Source organism: Anser cygnoides, chromosome 2 (assembly GCF_040182565.1).
Source record: "Anser cygnoides isolate HZ-2024a breed goose chromosome 2, Taihu_goose_T2T_genome, whole genome shotgun sequence".
In the NCBI taxonomy this organism is placed as follows: domain Eukaryota; kingdom Metazoa; phylum Chordata; class Aves; order Anseriformes; family Anatidae; genus Anser; species Anser cygnoides.
This window is the reverse complement of record NC_089874.1, coordinates 110529177-110544157: the sequence shown is the minus strand read 5'-3', so window position 1 is coordinate 110544157 and position 14981 is coordinate 110529177. Positions and strand designations below refer to the sequence as shown.

At 39.9% G+C, this 14981-nt stretch overlaps 1 protein-coding gene across 4 annotated transcripts in view; it reads left to right on the top strand.

Annotated features, from left to right (window-relative positions):
• Positions 1 to 14981, top strand: part of ARHGAP28 (Rho GTPase activating protein 28) — a 76398-nt gene that overhangs the window by 9982 nt on the left and 51435 nt on the right. The window contains exon 1 of one of the 4 annotated variants that reach the window (XM_066992796.1): positions 2829 to 3000. The exons of the other annotated variants lie outside the window; for them this stretch is intronic. The gene's annotated coding sequence lies outside the window, so the exon portion shown is untranslated. Of the gene's footprint in view, positions 1 to 2828; positions 3001 to 14981 lie in introns of those variants that run through there. 4 annotated transcript variants of the gene reach the window in all.

Below are 14981 nucleotides of genomic sequence, written 5' to 3'. Positions count from 1 at the left end.
AAAATGGTTACAACATAGGAATTCAGAGTATTTTCTGGGGGGCGTCTGCAGCAAATCCAATCTCTCTTTGCCAGTGTCCAAGGGGCTGTATAGTTGTGTTACCACAGTATTTTGCCCAAGCAGTGCATGGTTGCAGCTCTACACTGCCACAGCTATACAGCTTCTGACCCTTCTGTGTCCAGCCTACTGGCACAGTGTTGGAGGCTGGAATTCAAAGTGTTTAGACTAATGCTTCAGGACTGATAAGAAAAAAAGGGTATGTTTTTCTGAACAGGCCAGTCTGCTGATTAATAGGTTAGGCTGGCTATTTTCAGGGCTAGATGCTTAAAGTAAATAGGTGAAAAGCTGTGCTGCATTTTTCTCAAATATTTTGCAGGCTGGAGGAGAAACTTTATCTAACTTGCTTGAATCATAACAGAATATCTCATTCATTTATGCAAGTTGGATTCCTAGCAGAGCAAAACACAAGAAAAAGGAGTGGTGCTTGTGATATCCAGTTAGCAAAGTTTATTGACAGTACTGTAAAGGTACCTAAAATTCATCATCTGAATCTGTGTGGACTCCAGCAGAAGAGTCAAGGGTATAGCAGGGAGTCAGAAATAGTCCTGGTGAATAAATTCAAAGATTTAGAAATGTTATTAGGTTAAATTTCTTTCCCCTAGTTTAGCTAATCTGTGTGAAAACTGGAGATCTGATTCTCCTAGAGAACAAGGCATGAAATGTCTTCTATTTCTTAAACAATAGATAGGCCAGTCAGCATCTGGCTATCCATTAGTATCTCTTTTCTAATTAAATCTCATCTGCTGGATCAGGAATATGATGATGTTCGCAGGCTGAATTTAGCCATATTTAAACACTGTAAACAAGGTTCATAACCTTTATTCTTTAAATACCAGTTTAGCTTTTGGTTTCTGATTCAATTCATGGCACTGACCCAAGGCTGCAGCTTTGCTAAAACAGGCATTGACCACTGCATAAGTGGATGGAAAAACATCATTCAGCAGTTACATGGGTATATCTGCTGAAACTATGTCTGTAATTCTGTGAAGGCGATGGTGTTACTAAGAACAGATTGGTTTAAGAGACTGCATCGAACCCAGCCAGCTGTAGTTAAACCCTCAAAGGCTGACAAAGTGCATTCCTAATTATATCAGTGGAGTGGACAGCTAGATTAAGTTACCTCCTTTGAGAGTATTGGTGATGAGTTTCCATCATAGGGATAGATCTTACATTTTATCCAACCCAAAGGGTACCTCAGGCTCTGCAACTGTTTTAATAGAAATAAACCAAACACTGAATGATACATGTTTATGGGGCTACCCTGAAGTCCGCTGAGAGACACAACCCACAACTTCACTGGATGTTGCAGTAACATTTGACAGGCAGTCTTTGAAGACTTTGAATACATTTAAACTTCTTATTGGATTCATCTTGGAAGTTAATTAAAGCAGTTTGTATCAGGTACCAGAAACAGCCAGGAGGATAATAGATAGTGGAAAGAGTTTTGAAATCTGTACACAAAATATATATTTATGGCTTTGGCCATCTTCATAGGGTCTTAAAACATTCTCTGACGTCAGTATACTTAAGAAACTGGAATAGCGAAAGATAATAAGCTCAGTAGGTATTTTTCTGTGTTTTTCTGTGATATACATTTAGTTTAAATTGTAACTTTATACCACTTTTTCCATTGTTGTTGACAATCCGTAAAATGCGTAATGCCCTATAACATGGTTACAACATACCAAATTTAGCAGCCTCTGAAGATAATTGGAAAGCAATGAGAAGGTCTCAAGGATAAACAATGAACAACACAACACATATGCTGAGAGGACTGACATATTCTTTCAGAAGGGGAGGAAACTTCCTAATCCTCAATATCAATTTTCCATGTGAGGAAAAGAATTTGCTCACTTTGCAAAACTGCTGCTGTGCACTTTATGTTTGGGAGACATAAAGAAAAATCCTGTTTGCTTAAGCTAACATTTCTGCCACCATTGGCCTTTCCAACATTTAAACCATGCTACCTAAAGCCAGAGAGATGATACAGTACTCTGTACATGCCACCTGGAAAATCCTCTTTAGAATTACACGGTGTGATCAGCCGATCAGATAAGTCTTGCCTATAGAAAGGACATGTTTGTTTTAACTGTTGAACTGTGGAGGTTACAGAAAGTTGAATCTGTGTATTATTAATGTAGTTGACATCTCACAACATTTAAGGTCAGATCCAAAACTCTTCTTGGCTGCAGTAGGCTTCGAGCTTACCTCAAAAGATATAAATGTGTTGTGTCGGTACTCTGCAACCAACTCTCTATCATTGATACATCCTGCAGTGTTCCTTTTTGGTCGTTGATGGTATTTGTTCCATTCTCCTCCTATTTAAAAACTCTTAAATTCCTCACAGGGATGGATCAGTTATTGAAGTTTTCTGTAATTACATTTCTATTGAATCCACTTTGTGCATATATAGGACTTTGATAAAAAACGATAAACTTCAGCCAAAAGCTGCTGAACTACACAGAAAAAGATTATTATCTTTGGGGGCAATTCTGTAATGGACATTCATGATGGAAAATGTTAGCAAGTTCAATAGGGTTTTTTTTCCTCATAGATTCATCATAGACACTTTTTTGGATTGCCCTCAGAGAAATATACTTACGCATGGAAATATTATCAGAAGTTAGCATTGGACCCCCAAATCCAAACTAAACAATGAAGCAACACAGACTTTCCTTCCTATTCTGATTGCGTCACTGGAACCACTGCCTAATAAAGGGATTGTGTTTGAAAAAACTTCCTTCTGTGTTTTTTACAGTGCTGTGTGTCTGCATTCCTTTTCATTTGTATGCTTGATTAGCTGAAATTAAATGCAATGATGTGGATCTCCAAGCAGCTATAAAAGCTCAAACTAGGCAAAGCTAACAGCAAAAAATACTCTGCATCACCATCTTCATGGGAATTGTTCAGCAGAAAGCAGAAGAGCTGACACAAAATCATGTATGTGTTTTTCCTTCTTGTTATTTTGTCATTATGTAATTGCTCAGAAGTTTGCTCTTTAGTAGGCTTCAAATAGCTGTGTGGACAGGTTACAGAGGATGTATTTATTGTGTTTCTGCCTCCTCTGGCTGGCAGATGGAAAGAAGTGGGTAGATTTTAAGAAATTCTGTAAGTATCAAGCTGTGGGATTCTTCCTCTGCCCATGATTTTCTCTATGGTTTTTGTATTACTATTTACTTTTGATGAGTTGCTCTTTTGTGGCCTGGCAATAAGTCCTATAGAATTTTGGAATTAGGAAGGTATTTTGGTCTTTGTAATTGATGTTGTATCTCCTAGGGGTGAATCATTGAATTGATTCTGACCATAGTCATCAATTTAAATGGATAGAAATATGATTTTTAGGTGGCTAAGAAGGTTGGTGGAGATTTATATCCTTCTGTCTGTATTTTTGGAATGTTTAGCTTATGCAGAGATAAAATAAAATAATACAACAACCAATCAGACACCTAACTAAGAAATCCTCCAATCATTAAAAGAATCAAAAGGAACTCAAGAGAAAACTTACACTTGAAGGATATAAAGTGGCTATGGTGGTTAATTAAATAGGAAATATATGATTAAGACAAAAACATCTAAAGTCTACTTTTATGACAGCTAAGCATTTTAATGCTTTTGTTATGAGGATAAATTTTATATCTTGCATTTGTCTTATCATCAACAAAAATTTAGCTAATCAGTCTTTGAAAAGGAGACATGTTTGATAGCATTGGAAGAGATTTTGGTGAGTACATTCTTCCATTACCAAGCAGTGAAGTGATGGATAGACTAAAAACATGATGAAAGTAGATAGAAGATCATATAAATTTCTTTAACTGAAGCTTATTTTAAATGAATCTTGACTTTAACATGTTGTTTTGATGTGGTGCTTTATTTAAATTACTGATTTGATCATGCAATTGTTGAAAGCAAAGCTGTTGAAAAGGTTTGTAATTGGATTATATGGAAAAGAAAGCTTGTGACTAGAATATTAAACACTGATGGTTGAAATCAGAGCAGTTACTCAGAAGTCTTAACAAGTAACTGAAACACACAGATGTCACCAGGCATTTCAACAACAACAACAAAAAATACACATTCCATATACCAGATTTGATGGGATTTTTTATTTTTTTTAAAGATCAAGTCTGTATACTTCTTTTATGTAACCTTTTAAATGACTAAGGTCAAGTGACTTATTACACTGTATTTGAATTCTATTATCCTATACAATATGTAAATAGGAAAGTCCTGCTTCCCTGCAAATTATGATAAGAGAGCAGCTTCTTGGTTAGCTGTGACCTCATGCTACAATCCAATGTTTGCCTAACAAAAATGAAATTAGTTTATTTTGCATGAAGAAAATGATCTGATAATATCTTGGGTGGAAATTCCTGATTTATACACTGCTACTGACTATACCATAGAATGTTTTCTGACTTGCTTTAATTCTGAGAACTCTGAACACCTTTTGATGGATGGGATCTTCTTAACCCTAATAGCAAGATAAATAACAAGAGCAATTTTGTGGCTCCTTTGAGTTGCTATAGTTGTTTAATTTTCATTGGACACAAATTTTATCATAAACTTAATCTTAGTGACACTCACCCTGTGTTTCCTGCAGCATTATCTAGGACTGATTCACACATTCTTTATTCATATTCTTTAGCGTATTGAGTTGAATTGTCCTTTGGTTGTGGAGAAACACCTGGGGGAATTAGTTGTGTTGTCTGGCAACTCATGAGGGACAGACTCAGGTGACATCTAAGCTTGAATGTGGGATGTGCCGGGGAGTGCTCTGGGGTCCTCCAGATCCACCTCCCAGCCCAGATCGTTGCCTCAAAGCATTACAATGAGATCAGAAAACTTTCCCTGGCTGTCTTCAGAAATGCAGCTCTGCCTATGGCAGACATACAGACAGAAATTGTAGGAAAAATTAAAAAAAATAAAAGATAGCTGCCCACAGGTTTGTGTAGGTCCTGGAATCATGGCAACTACATTATTATGTCAGTGTTTTCTGGAAGAAACTTTAGAGGAATAGGCAGATCACAAATAGAAAGTGGCTTAGTTTCAGTTTATTCTTTATTTGATAAAATACATACATATATAGTCAAATTCCCACCAATGCCACAAGTGCTATCTGGTGGCCAGATACCTCCAAATGACTTTAATTCCCTCCTACTGTATTAGGACTCAGAAACACAAGCAAGCCACTCACAATGATTTAACAAGCTACCACTTCCACTGTGGGATTTTGTAACTGTTCAAGGACCTGCTCTTAACATGGAGCAAATAAAAAGTAACTTAACTAAGCTTTTACGTCTTTCATGGCAGAACAACTTTGAATTATATCATATTTGCTATGCCTTAAACTTTCATATGACAGTTAATATGGCTCAGGGAACTTTTCCAGCAGTAACAATAACTTTGTTCCTCTAAGTTCTTACAATGAGGTGCACCTGAAAATCTTTCCCCTGGTCTGAAAGAATGCTTGAACTACTCCTAAGAAAGTGATATTTTGGAGTGATACCTGAGTATGAAAAAAATGGCATTAATGCTTTCTGCCTGTCATTCTTAGATAGGAAATAATAATAATAATAATCCATGTATCTCAAAAGTTCTGGGCCATAGTAGTTTCTGTCAACTTCTTAAATAACAGCACAGCATCAGACATCCTTGTTCAAATGATTATGTTATGTCATCCTCAAATGATGTTTGATTTACATTAGCTGTTTCACCGGCATAATCATTTATCAGCGTAGGTTCCACTGTACAAACATCTTGGAAAAAGAAAGCTGCTTGAGAACATGTGCTAAGTTCATTTATGATTTCTCTCCAAGGCCAGGAGAAGATTAATGCAGTCATGAAAGCAAAGGCCCTGGAGCCTCTGCCAGCTCCTTTTCCAGTTGCCTGAGTGCTAAAATGATCACAGAAATTTCCTCAGGAGTCTCACTGTACAGCCCACATGTGCACAGCTCCAGAACAAGTGATGGCTGCAAGCCTGCACAGAAGAAATAGCCCAAACCTGCCTGGCAGCTGACTTGCCATAATTCAGGCTCTGAGGCTCAGACGTGAGCCTGGATGGCTGTGTCTTGAGAGCCAGCAGTGTCAGCAGCACAGACATAAAGCATGCCCCATGTTGGCTGCTTGCGGTGCCCTCCCTGCAAGAAGGTGGCTCCAGCCCCAGTGGAGACGGCTCCCAGTTGGGCTCTCAGTTTGAAAAACATCAAGTAAAAGCTGGCTGCTGCACAAATTACAGAGCTGAGGAAGTTCTGCAGATAGTTGTCATTGTGCTGGAAAGGAAGAAGTGGAAAGCCAGGAGCTTGTCTGAAAAAAAAAAGCATCTAGGGTTTTAATTTCTTCTCACTGCCTTCTGGCAGATGACCTCAGTGGGTGCGTGAGAGCTGAGCAGGAGTCATGCTTCACTTTGAACCCAGTTTATGAACTGGCAGACAGCTGCCTTTTGTTGTCCCTGCTCAGCCATCCTACCTCCCCACCCCACGAAAAACAAGGCATTGGAATAACTTCTGATTCAGGCAGCGGTGCTCGCAAACACAATGGCACACTCACCACACACCCACTGCATGTGCTTGGGGAACTCACTAGAAGGCAGAGTCAGCATTTTCCTCTCTTCATCAGCGTGTCCAAACTCCTGATGGTCCATGTTCGAGCACTGCTGATGAAGCCAGATCTGTGTTACAATCAAGCAGCTCTTTGCCCAGCTCCCACTTTAACTCCATGCTTGTGAAAAGGCAGTGTGGAAATTTCAGTACATTGTCCTCTTCTCCTCATGCATGTATGGATTGCTTTACAGAAAAGGGAAAAGAAAAGAAGGGGAAAATAAGAAAAAGAGAGAAAGATTAAAATGCAAACCAAAGAGCTTACTAACACAGCAAAGCTAACATAATACCATCTGCTCTATGTCTGGTCCCCATTTGGAGCTTGATCCTGCAGGGTTCTTAGTGCTCAGGCTATTTCCTATGGCACCCTCCGGTGCATGCTTAATGTTAAGTGCTTTATGGGATCATGGCCAGAATGCTGAGCACCCCAGCAATCAGCCCTTGCTTAATTTTCCTGGTTTGTAGAAAAATCCTTCTCAGCTCTGAGCCCTAGCACTTCTGGCTGCAATTTTCCTTCCAGCCCATCCCAACCCCCATTTTTTTAATTTTTTTATGCTGAATAGTCATTGCCAAAAAAAGCCATGGGTTGCCCATGGAGGAAACTGCAGTATAGGCCCCAGGGAGGATGATATTTTATCCTGAACTGAGGTCCTACCTGGAGTTATTCAAAACTCCTTTCACTCAACACGTGAACAAAATGAAAACTTCAGCTATAGATGAGAAGGGAGAGTATGTAATAAATCCTCAGACATTGTCAGCATATATTCCAAAGGAGCAATTGGCTTTTAAATCAAATAATAATAAAATAAACAAATAAAAACTAGGGAAGCAGGCCCTGTGGTGTGCCTGACAATGTGTGCTGTATGAAATACTTCAGTGCCATAACTCCAACCACTTCTTGTCCCCATGACGTGCACCTTTTGTGTACTGGCCCCCGTTTCTTTCCAGTAACACTGAATCGTTGCAAAGAGCAGCTGTAAATTGCATCTCCAAAGCAAATTTTCAAATTGTAGAGCCAGATCTGTAACCAGTCTGAAAACTAGAATTAGAAACGGATGGCAAAGTAAGCAGAGACAGTTCTTGGGAAGTGTCAAGCCTGTTCAAGGTTCTCATTTCAGGGTTAGGATTCCTAATTCCCCTGTGAGCTGATCATTACTTAGTGCTTTAAAAATCAATACATAATGCTTTAAAAACAGCTTTCACAGTGGTATGATCTCTCCTGTGCTCTGTAACCTTTTGTGTGTCCGTGTGTCCGTGTGTGTGTGTGTGTGTGTTAGTCATCCCTGCTCGCTCTCCACATCCCCCACAACAAAATTTTACCAGCATTACAAACTTCTGGCCATCTTCAAACAGCTGCTAGATTTTCTAAGCAGCCTGCCAGAAAGAAAAACAAAAATAAAGGAAATATTTACCTCTTCTCCTCAGTTATAAAATTGGCCTAGGGCCTGGGAAAGACAAAGTATAGTCCTGGATCACTGATCAGATTAAGAGCTTGGATGTCCCCATATATGTCCATGCCCTCTGGGGCTAGAAATAATTCTTCACTGGATCAGAGCACTAGCTGTATGCCTAGCAGGACCCTAGATAGCAGCTTTAAAATTGCCATGTAATTGAGTATGGGAAAGACGCTGACTTTTTGTTGTTATTGTTATGTCTTTCTTATACCCCTAAATTTCTGAGTTAATGTAGTGAGAAAAAAAAAAAAGCAATTCCATCTCTGAAATACAGCTATCTTAGGGGTACAAAATGACATTTTATGCCTAAACTGTGGTCAGGACATGGCCAAGGAGCTTAGTGCTCTACGTTGGCACAGGTAAGCTCCTGATGGTAAACAGCAATTTTCAGTGTAGCTGGTACAATGCGCAGCATGCAGGAGGCTTTTCCTTCTGACTCAGACCTCCAGTGCATAATAATAATAATAATAATAATAATAATAATGATAACAACAACAACAACAACAATCTTTTCACTACACACAGAAACAAACACAGCAAGCAGAGGTGGCGTGAGCAGCAGACTGAAATTTCATGAGTTTACAAAACAGGCCTCTGTGTACCCTGGAATTGGGCCAGAATACTAGAAACAGCACTGAAGCCCTACCAGGACATGGCCCCAAATTGCAGAAAGATGGGGGAAGGAGGAAGAGGGTATGTCTCTGCTTTCTTGTACTGCCTTACTGGTACAGATGCCCCTTGGGGTATATATGCTAGTCCAGCCCATCTGTTGGTTATGGTCCAGTGGGATTTCCTGGTGGCTCTCTCACATACACACCCCCAAAATGGATGCAAGGGGGGCAGTGGGTAAAGGACATCTTTGTCAGACAAAGTTTGTATGCATCCTTTGTGGGTGACTTTGTCAGATTTCACTGCCACCTTTAAAATGCATGATTTTTCTCACCTACCATAACCCACTGCTAAGTTGATAGTGCATGTCCTGTAAAACGTAAATTGTGCTCTTTACTCCTGTGAATCAGCAGAGGAATAAGAACCTGGACCCTGTGAATCACTTACCCACCACTGCATCCAAAGAGTGCTGCCTGCAGCTGGCAAAGGACTACTGCAGTCCTTAAAAGCGCTGCCAGGAAAGCCTTTCTGAAACACCACCTCTTATCAAACCTGCCCCTTTCAGATCCACCACTTTGTAGAAATCGCAATCAGTGATATTATTCCATCTTGCCAAGAAAGCCTGGCCAGTGCAACGGCCGGCACATGGGTGGGTGAGTGTGGTGACATGGACAACGAGGAGCCCAAGTGGCTCGATGCAAGGGACAATGCTGCAGGAGGAGATAAGTTTTGGCTAGTCACCTGGTAGGACTGTATGAAATCTGTGACGTTGCCATATGGCTGGTTTCCTCAGGCCTCCCAGAGGCATTTGAGCAAATGTGAGATGGGCTGAGAGGGAAAAGCTGAATGGCAGGTGACCGCTGGCCCTGAAAGTGCACTCTGCTGTCTACTGCAGTTGATGGAAATGGTGGCTCTGTGTATAGTGGCTTTGGGCACTACTATTGAAGCCAGGGATTTGAAAATCTTGATAAAAGCCTTGATCCTGAAAGCAAGTAGGAATCTCATTGTAGCCTGTGAATGCATCATTGAGAAGGGGAATGTCCATTTCCCAAACAGACAAAAATGCATTTGGGGGCCTGAGTCTCCACTGTCTTGCACTCAGACCTGCACAGATAAAGGTAAAACACCACTGTCAGTAGTGCTAGCACCAGGGCTGCCGTGGTCAAAAATCTCAAGATTTTGACCACAATACTTGTGCCAAGCCCTGACCCTGGTGTGTCAGGTAGGTCTCCAGATTGAAGTCAGGCAAGGAAGATCTCTGTCTACTGTCACTCTTAATGCTACTGAATTGTGTCAATGGTAAACAATAATATTACACTGACTTTCAAGGGGGCTTTTTGATCTTTTTTATTGATGTGTTGTTGTTTGTTTTTTGTTTTTAACTCAGGCTAATTTTTATTTTTTTTATGTTGAAATGTCTGGTGGTTCACACTGGAGTGGCTATCACTGATTCTTTCTTTTGCACTTGCTAATTAAATTTTCTTTCCTTCTGCCCTCTTTTTTCCTGTATTGTACAAGACAGGCCTCTCAAATTCTGCCAAGCCCAGTTCTGCTTTTATGTCAAATAATTAGTAAAATTTTTAGATTAACCCAATATTTATGTTATACGTGGTAATTAGATGTGTCTCTGACTTATGTATGTTGCTGTTTGAAGAAATGAACTTTGGAGATTGAACATTTGCAACTGATTGAGCTTTTTCAGAGCCATAATTATGTATACAAAGTAAAAACTTTTTTCCTTTGTCTGTTTGTGTCCAACAGAGTTTTCAGACTGTTTAGCTAAGGATTTTTTTAAGACTTTTTACTGGAACACATTTTATGATTTACAGTCCCCCTCGAGTAATATGCAATAACAGTGCTGATTAGATTAGCATTACCTAATGGGTGAAACTAGTAAGACATTTTGTTCAAATTAGATCCTCACCTTTAAGAAGATGTTAATTGGTTGATAGGCCATTAGATGCTCACCAGAAACTCACCTCAGTTCTTAAAATAATGATTACTGGCCAAATACGAATTTGGCAGTTATGGTTACTTTTAAAGTCATATTAGTGAAGAACATCTGTTAACATAAAAATATCCCTGATACATTACAGTGGTTTAACTGTAGTTAGTTTAGCAGTGCTTGGTTAACATCTAAGAGAAGAGGGGGAACAAATGTCTTACATTTGCCAATCAGTAATCCAGGACTTTTACCCATTGCTTGGCTTTGTTTGGGTTTAGACAAAGTTCCGCTGTTTCTGTTCAAGTTGCAGTAATCCTTCATCCCTTTATGTCATGCATTCTGGTTTTCCATACTTTTTATAATACTCTTTGAACCCTCAGACCACATCATATGTTATGAATATTCTTTTTTTGGACAAGAGAAGCAGAAAATCATTTTAGACTGCGGGAGCCCTACCCCTAACACTTGTCTGTGTGCCACAAGGAGCAACACAAAGGAGAAGCAGCAGCAGAAAGACCAGTTTGGAAAGGTGGTTTGGGATGAGGAAAACCAAAATGTGAAAGGATCAGTGAAAAGGATGACTTTCAAGGGTCAGAGTGTCACTGCTGTTGAGGGGTGATTCAAATTGTACCTGAAAATCCTCTTCAGGGCTACAGCTGGTTTGGGGCAGGAGCATGGTCAGGCCATTGCTGCAGAGGAGCAAAATACAGAAGTTGGTCCTGATGAATGTGAACAACAGTAGCAGGCTATCAGCTCATGTCCTTCTTTCCCTATGACAAAACTTTGCAGTACAGAGATACTAATGGGTAATGATTTTCCTTATCTTCTTGCCAGGTGACTGATAGGGCTTCTTACTCATTTGCCCCTCACTCTGTGACCCTTCCACCAGACTGTCATCTTCTTGGCCTTCCTGGCCTTCTTGTTCTGTTTTTGATATGCAGGAATGCACAAAGCTGCAACCCAGGGAGATTCAGACTGGACATTAAGAAAAAATTCTTTATTGTGAGAGTGGTCAAAAATGGGAACAGGCTTCCTGGAAAGGTGGTTGATGCCCCATGCCTGTCAGTGTTCAGGAGGCATTTGGACAATGCCTTCATTCATATGCTTTACTTTTGGTTAGCCCTGAAAAGGTCAGGCAGTTGGATTAGGTGATCTCTGATGATCTTCCAACTGAACTATTCTGTTCTGTTCTGTTCTGTTCTGTTCTGTTCTATCCATTCCATTCCTTTCCATTCCATTCCATTCCTTTTAGCTTTGAAAGAAATGATGGCTCTGAGGGACAGTAAGTGGCTTCCCTTGGGAATTGTACTGTAAATCCTTGAGGTTAGGATAACTAACATCTTTTCTATCAGTTAGTTTAATGTAAGATAGGTTTTGTTATAGGGTCCTAACAGGAGTATATTGTTGAATGTTACCAGCTGACTGAAAATTAAGGTGCAAAATACTGTTTTTCCAAAAGTCAGAGAGACACCTGAAAAAAATCCTGTGTTTGTAAATTCATCATAAGAAATTACTCCCAGTCATATGGCTCCACATACTGTTTCCAGTGTACATACGGCCCTGGCGTGTGGCCCTCATAATGGCACTGGAAAACAAGTTCAGGCTCTTCCTGTTAATTTACTTGTGGAGGAGGTTTTTTCCACCAGGCAAGTTCATCTGTCAAGGTGACCTTCACAGCCAACACTGAGCTTCTGCAGATAAAGAATGCCTTGTCAGCTTATTTGTGAAATTCAGTGAAGTGGCTGGCAGCAGGACTCCTGCGAGGTGCAGGCACATTGCAAAACAAAACTCTTCCTACAGGCACTGGGAGGATTTTTCTATTCCACAGCTTTTGTACGTCAGTACTGCACATTTTGCAATCCGTCTTTTGTCATGCTCTATAAACCCTCTTCTCTTGCCTGTCTGGTTTTCTATCTAAATGGTCTTGGGGTTAAATAGTTTCTTTTGAAAAATCCTTATTCTGTAAATTAATGCCCTCCTCGGCAGATCTAAGACCAAAATTAAATCATAATCAATCACAATTGCAGATAGGAGATTTCACAGATCCCCTGCCAAAGTCCAGGCAGAAGAAGTCGATCTCCAGAGATCTCCTATGAGAAGATTTAATCTTTCATGGCATTTGAGGAGCTGAAGTCAAGTCTGGGCTGCCTGGCCACGAATGACTATCTTCTTGCTATCTAAATAGTTGCTTTACAATACATTACTTATTAAGTTTTGGCCATTACCATTTTTCTACCATGAAAAACAAGCCAGATTTGGACCATGTGTGCTTAATATATCCCAGTGTTAACATAAAATCCAGCCTGGAGAAGAGCCCCTGATTTTTGCTCGCTAACAGCTGGAATAGATCAATATATAGAGACCCTGGAAATAGCAGTCATGTTTCAGAAGAAACCACCACATGATTATGATCATGCCAGTTTAATTTCTGTGGAATAATTAATCCAACAATATTTCTTCCAGTTCCTTCCTTGTAGTTTTATTTTCATGCTTGCCATATGACATCAGTTAGACAAGTCCTTAAAGCAATTCCCCAGCAGCAGTGACCTGTTAAAACAGAAGACTGTATTTAGAAGTGGGACCAAAATAAAAGGATTTTTTTCTTCAGGAAAAAAAAATGAGTTGGGTTGATCAGACTAATCTACAGAGCATATTTTGAGCCAAGAAAAAAAAAGGATGCAAAAATCAGAAAAAGATGAAACATTTCATTGCAACATCTTCTAAATGAACTGTTTTGTTTCCAATTTATGCAGATTTAACTTTCAACAGAAAAGTACAACAAAGTCAAAATCTCTGAGATCAAACTGCTTATTGTTCTTCTGAATTTCTACAGGAAAAGAAAATGGCTTTGCTTCAGATGATGTTTAAATGAAGATTATGTTCAATTACGTGTTTGGCCAAAGCCCTGAAACGTCAGTTATTTTAACAGATAATTGTTTAGGACTGGAACTTACATCCAGATGCAGCAGTGAGCTTAAGCATTTGTCTCATTGTAAGGATAATCTATGTTTTTCTGTAGTCGTAAAATGGAGTCAACAGCAGGCCTATTGTATGTCTTGGCATTTAATTTTAGAAAAAAGAATAGCATGAAGCCACATGTGTCAAAATTTAACTGTTGTATGACATTCAGTATACCTGCTGAACTATTTCATCCTTTTGTCCCTTATGTAAACTGTATATGGAATTAGCGCAGAGCTGCCTTTGTACTGACCATGAAACAGAGTACTCAAACATGCGTAAAGATCCGGGTGCAGTCAGATCTCTGTGTCGTGCAAATCCCCACCAGCATGAGTGGGACACCTGTGTATATGAGTTCACCACTGTTTATTTTTCATAGGCCAGCTGTGATTAGGGCTCACCATTGTGCTGATCCAGAAACAGTCAGGAAAAAAAAATATGTTGAAGCATAGTTTTGTTTATGCCTGGGCTTTTAACTTAAAGATTTGTTTAAATTGTAGTTAAAGAAAATACTGTATTTCGGAGGTAAAACGTGTTAAGCGCAAGGACACTGCAGGGAGAGGCCCACAGTTCCCTTGCTTTCAAGTGTTTCAAGTGTACCTAATGCCCAGTGAGCAGTTATCCACTTGCAGCCTTTAACAGCTCTTTAGTGAGTCCCTCACTGTCCTCTCCTGTTATGGACTGCAAGGGAGACATTTCATCCGTCGCTGTGCTGAATTGCTCTTTGGAGGTGACTTTCCTTCCACCAGCTGTCATCAGGAGCCCATGGCAGCACAAACCTAACTCACACGTCCCACTTCAATGTCTAGTGTTAGACGAGAGGACCCAGCGCTTACTGAAACACAGAGAGCGTTTTAATTGCTGACAGCAGCCCAAGGGAAGATACTCTCATTGTGAGTTGATGCAAGCGAGCTGGCCTCTGCTTCCTTCCCTCCTTCCCCCGCCGTGTTTTTCCATACCACACAGGCAGCAAGCAGCAAGGGACTTGGTTTGCAAAAGGGAGCCTGCCTTCATATTTACCAAATGCAATGAAATATCTCCTTAATTCCTAGGAAAGCCTAGGTAGGGCACTGCTACCAAGGCTTGCCTAAATCTCATCAGAGAGCAACTTTGGGAAAAGGCAATCCAGTATTGGGAAAAGGCAATCCAGTATTGATATTTATATACATTTAAACTGTACTATACTATACTATTTATGTATATTTAAACTATATTTGAGTGTTTATACAATGCCTAGAATTAAGTATAAAATTACCTTAATTTCTTCATACAGCAACAGCTTAAGGAGAAGCAACGGTGAATCACATTTCTAAAAAGAGGGAGAAGACATCCTTGAAGGAGGGGGGCAACCTTGGGACT